Source organism: Brassica napus, chromosome C6 (genome assembly GCF_020379485.1).
Source record: "Brassica napus cultivar Da-Ae chromosome C6, Da-Ae, whole genome shotgun sequence".
Classification (NCBI taxonomy): domain Eukaryota; kingdom Viridiplantae; phylum Streptophyta; class Magnoliopsida; order Brassicales; family Brassicaceae; genus Brassica; species Brassica napus.
This window is the reverse complement of record NC_063449.1, coordinates 45,499,913-45,505,912: the sequence shown is the minus strand read 5'-3', so window position 1 is coordinate 45,505,912 and position 6,000 is coordinate 45,499,913.

The following is a 6,000-nucleotide window of genomic DNA, read 5'->3' as shown; positions in this document are numbered from 1 at the left end:
AAGGCTACTGAAGTCTATTATTTCATTGATTTGTAAATGTGTAAACACATTGTTAGCACATTTAATACATCTTGGAAAACATTATTACTGATTTTACAAAAAATTCACAACTAAAAGAGTAGACATGCAATATACAAAACAGACCACAAACAAAACTATTATAGATCATTTCTCTACAAAGACAAGTTTGGATTCCACTTGAGTAGACAAGACCACACGACTTTTAAGAAGTCCAGACGACTTCTAAGAAGTCCAGACGACTTCCAGGAAGTTCAGACGACTTTGTCAGAAGACTTTTTGGAAGTTCAGACGACTTCCAGATGACTTTACAGGAAGTCCAGACGACTTTACAGGAAGTCCAGACGACTTTACAGGAAGTCCAGACGACTTTACAGGAAGTCCAGACGACTTTGTCGGAAGACTTCCAAGAAGTCCAGACGACTTCCAGACGACTAACAGGTAAGTCGTCCCAGAAGTCTTCCAGATCTGAAAAACCTGCATATTAAATCCAGATCTGAAAAACCTGCATATCCAAAAACGTTCAAATGGCTTAAAAACAGAAAAAATGAGTGAAAGATTAGATAAATCTACCTTTACAGAACACACAAAAATACATATCTAAAAATAATAGATCTACCTTTAAATTAGTGGAAGATGAGTACCATCTAATTAAAAACCTGCAAAAAAGATAGATTAGTAAGAAAGACATGAGACAAAACTGGAAAATTCATATAAAGTTTGGTGTTTTCAAGTCAAAGAGATTAAAGTGGGTTTGAAGAGTTTTAGTTTGGGAAAAAAGTAAGAACTTTATACAACAAGAAGTTACCAAATACAGAAAAATCAGACATAAGAACTTACCAAAACGCTCAGATCTATTATGAAAGGGAGACTTCGTCAGAAGACTTTCATGAAGTCCAGACGACTTCCTGGAAGTCCAGACGACTTCCTGGAAGTCCAGACGACTTCCTGGAAGTCCAGACGACTTCCTGGAAGTCCAGACGACTTTGTTAGAAGACTTCCAAGAAGTCCAGACGACTTCCAGACGACTAACAGGTAAGTCGTCCAAGAAGTCTTCCAGATCTGAAAAACCTGCATATCAAATCCAGATCTGAAAAACTTGCATGTCCAGAAACGTTCAAATGACTTAAAAATAGAGAAAATGAGTGGAAGATTAGATAAATCTACATTTATAGAACACACAGAAATACATATATAAAATTAATAGATTTACCTTTAAATTAGTGGAAGATGAGTACCATTTGATTAAAAACCTGCAAAAGAGATAGATTAGTAAGAAATACATGAGACAAAACTGAAAAATTCATATAAAGTTTGGTGTTTTCAAGTCAAAGAGATTAGAGAGAGGTTGGAGAGTTTTAGAATGATGAACATTACATTTTTGTTGCAGCCATTTGAGAGGAAGAGAGAGAATCTATAAATTTTTCTTTATATAGGGAGACAAAAAATCCAATTAGGTTAAATATTTTTGACTCAGACGACTTCCTGGACGACTTACATTTCAGTCGTCTGGTGAAGAAATTAAAACAGACGACTTACATGTAAGTCGTCCAGAAGAGTTTAATATTTTTAGCGGGAAATTAAATATTTTTAGCGGGAAACTAAAATAGAAGACTTTCCAGACGACTTACAAGTAAGTCGTCTGGTTTAAATTATTTAAGCGGGAAAATAATTTTTTTAAAAAAAATTAGGCGGGAATATTTGGACGACTTACATGTAAGTCGTCTGTTTTAATTTCTTCACCAGATGACTGAAATGTAAGTCGTCCGAGTAAATTATTCAACAGACGACTGAAATATACGTCGTTCGAGTAAATTATTCAACAGACGACTGAAATATAAGTCGTCCACACCCTAAACATAACCCCTAAACTTAATTATCTAATTAAAGACTTCATAAAATCAAATCAAACTTGAAAAGTGTTTACTATACACATAAATAAACACATATAAGTGAAAACTAAGTTTTGAAAAAAACATTTTAGTTTTCCAAAATCTAACCCTAACAATACATACAATACTACAACATATGTTTGCCAAACTCCTAAACCAAAGTATTTCATGATTCACTACTTCCACTCATCTATTTTCAAAACAAATCAATTTTATCATATCTTAATTTATATCACTTAAAACTGTTTATAATTACTTGATTTTTATTTTTCACACATCAAAATATTTTTTTACAAGATTTATAAATTATTTTTAAAATAAACCTGTACCAGACGACTTACACTTCAGTCGTCCAGACAACTTCCAACATCTCAGACGACTCAGACGATTTACTAGGGATATATTCGTAAAAATGGCTTCTGTTTTTTTGTTTGGTCACAAGAGGCTGAGCTGTAATTTTACTAGGCTTTTAGGTTAGTTTTGCATTTGATTCAAGTTTGGGTATAGGTTTGGGGTTAAAATCAAATTGTGGGTTAGTTTTGGCAAAAACCCCTTTAAATTTTTTAACTCTAAAAATCTGAAACCCGAATAGATTAACTAAATTTGAATGAATATATATATGAATACATATCTCCGGAATAACTATACAACAAATCTTTTATTACAATATATAATAAATAATCTAATCAATTATTTCGCTCTGCTGCGCCGATGTTATACCTACTTATATTGGAAAAGAGGATCCTATGACTATGATCATGCATATAGAAAAGTTAAATGATGGTAGATTCTCAAAGGTCAACATACGTATAATCATAACCAATAGCCAAGACGTTGGAATCAAATGCTAGTTATTGTGTTTTTTATTATATTTGATATATGACGATGTTTAGCCACACTGATTACAAACCAACATAATGACATCATCTTTAGTCCCCAAATTATAAAAACTACTCCCGATCATGTCACGCTTGAATATCCCTATCATGCTTGTATTTAAAAAAAAACTAATTATAACAACAACACCGATATGGGCCTTCACGCTTTGGAGAAGCACAGTCACCAGTTCTAAATCCCTTTTCAATACAGTCGTGAAAGCAATAATCCGTTCCGTATTTCCCTTCCACGCATAAAGTGGAGCAATGATCATACGAAAATTTTTCAATCTCTGCACCTACATCATATTAAAAATGTATGTGAGTCGAAACAATAGTTTTTTTCCTCCTTTATAGAGGCTACATATATATACGTATATATATACTTTATACAATCCATATATAGATATGATCATTATCGATGCTAGTTAGCATATAGCGAAATCAAAATTAAAGAAATACCTGAGGTAAAAACAATCTGGTTGGATAACGAAACTCCTAATATGACAAGGAGAAGAAAAGTCATCAAGGTTTTTGGGACACCCATTGATAATTTATTTTGTACAAAAGTCAATTGATAAGTAAGATATTGTGAACTTGGATCTCAACAAAGGCTCATTTTATACTCAAATGGTGTTGGGAAATTTCAAATTAATTTATGTCTTTTATGTTAGTCAAAAATCAATTTGGGCACAAAATTAATTACATTCATTTGTGTATTTGAACATATCCTTTGACTCTACTTATTGACCATTTAATTACATATTTAGTTATTTATTTCAAAACATAAATGTAAATTACTTTAATGACAGCAAATTATTAAAGTATTAGAAATGTAAATGTAAATTACTTTAATGACATCAACATATTCTTTGACTCTACTTAGAAAGTTGCGTTTGACCAAAAAAAAAAAGAAATGTTGAAAGTTAAATGAGACAATATATTTATTATCAAACTTTTTGGGACATATATTTATTTAGGGAAGATATCCTTCAAGATTCTCACAACACTTTTACAAATTTGTTTTCTTTTCTGATAGATTCATTTAATCTTGACATAATTAATTAATTTTGATATATTTTACTCTTTTGATCAAATATTTACATAGTAAATAATTTACACAAATTTATTTATTTATAGCCAAATATATAATTTAAAATTTATTTGAAAACATAAATGTAAATTATTTCAGTGACAACATCTAATTATCGTATTAGAAAGTTGGGTTTGACCAAAAAGTATTAGAAAATTAAATGAGACAGCATATTGAGAAGCGCGCGTGCATATATATATATAATTTTGACAAATACTCCATCCGTTCCACAAAGATAGACTTTTTAGTATTTGTAAATATATTAAGAAAACACATTAAACTACCATAATAAATGTATCATTTTCTGTAATTTTCAATTTTTAATAACTTTTAACCAATAGTAATTCAATAAAGTCAATTAATTTTATTTTGTGGTAGATTCATTAATTTTGATAAAATTCGATATATTTGACTCTTATGACCAAATAATTACATAGTAAATAATTTACACAAATTTGTTTACTTCTAGCCACATATTAACAATGTTTATTTATTTTAGCTACAGATTTACTTAATACTAGTATAGATTTATTAAATTTTCACAAATTTATCTGTTTCTATTCGATTATTTTATAATGTCTAATTTATTTGTTTCCTTTCACCATAAATTTATTTTATTTTGAACACAAATTAATCTAATTCCGTATAAGCCGGATCAAACCATGGTGATTAAACCATGACAGTGCAATTGTGCGGAACTTTTTCTTTAATTAATAATTATATTTAACTAGGTGTTTATCCCGCACATGCGGGCATAATTCTTTTCTAAATATTTATTAAAGGTCAAAAAATTTAAATCAAACATTCAATTTATATTGTTTTATTAGTCTTTCAATTTCTTAATTTTCATTCAATTTATACTGTTTTATCAGTCTTTCAGTTTCTTAATTTTCAACTTTATTGATTTAAAAACATTATTTTTTAGATAACAACATAAATATTTTTTTATAATTTATAAATATTTTTTACTATATTAATTTATAAACAATTATCTAATTAAATAAACAAATATATAATTGTTAATATAACGTGATGTTATTAAACCAAATTTTTAGAATTATCATAACCTACAAAATCTCAAAATAAATTAAAAGAACAAAAAAATAACCTGAACTCAGTGTTACATATTATATTAATCAAACTAAATGAAAGTATTGATATATGTATAATTATATTGTGAAATACCTCATATAATAACTAAGTAAACACTCAAACAGACCAAATATGTTGACAAAAAAAATATTAATATGTAATGTAGAAGATAAAAACATTTTCTATTTATTCTTATATTCATTTCTAAATGTTATAATAAAGAAAAATATGCTATAGTCAATCTCTATTTTTTCTATAAAATAGAAAATGCTGCTTTCCTATAAAATAGTATTTCTTTATTATAATAGTATTTCTTTAATAATTATAACCAAAAAATCATTTTGGAAAATACAGTTTTTACAACAAAAAAAATAGAATCTCATTTTTCTTCGCATAATTTTTTTCACAGAAATATAAATTTAAACAAAGTTATATTTCTGTGAAATTCTTGAAAAAAATAAAAGTAAAGAGAGTTAATTTTCAAATTTTATAAGGTACTTGATTTAAATAAAAATTAATCTTATGAAAAATTCTCTTTTGGAGGCAGATATGTGCATATATACTACTAATTATAAAAATTAATAAGAAATAAGAAAGAAAGATGTAGATAAAATTAATAAATATATGAAATTATCTTCTTTTTTTCCAAACACGTTTTCCATTATTTTTTGAGATAATTTTTATAATATTAATTTTTAATCAGTTAAATAATTAATGATATAATTATACATTAAAATATCAACTAACAACCTGGTAGCATTCATAAACAACCAGATTTGTTTTTTGAAAATATTTTTAAAAGATAATTCCATTCCCAATAAAAATATTTAGAAAAATAAAAACAAATAAATATTGCTGAAAAAAACATATTAAATTTTAACTTAAATATCAAATATATGTTGTTCTTGCAACTAAATAATAACAAATAAATCTTTATTATACTAAAATATTATTATAAGCCTATTTTAAATATTTAGTATAATGATAAATCTAATTATTATATGTGTATATATAATACTAATCATAAAAA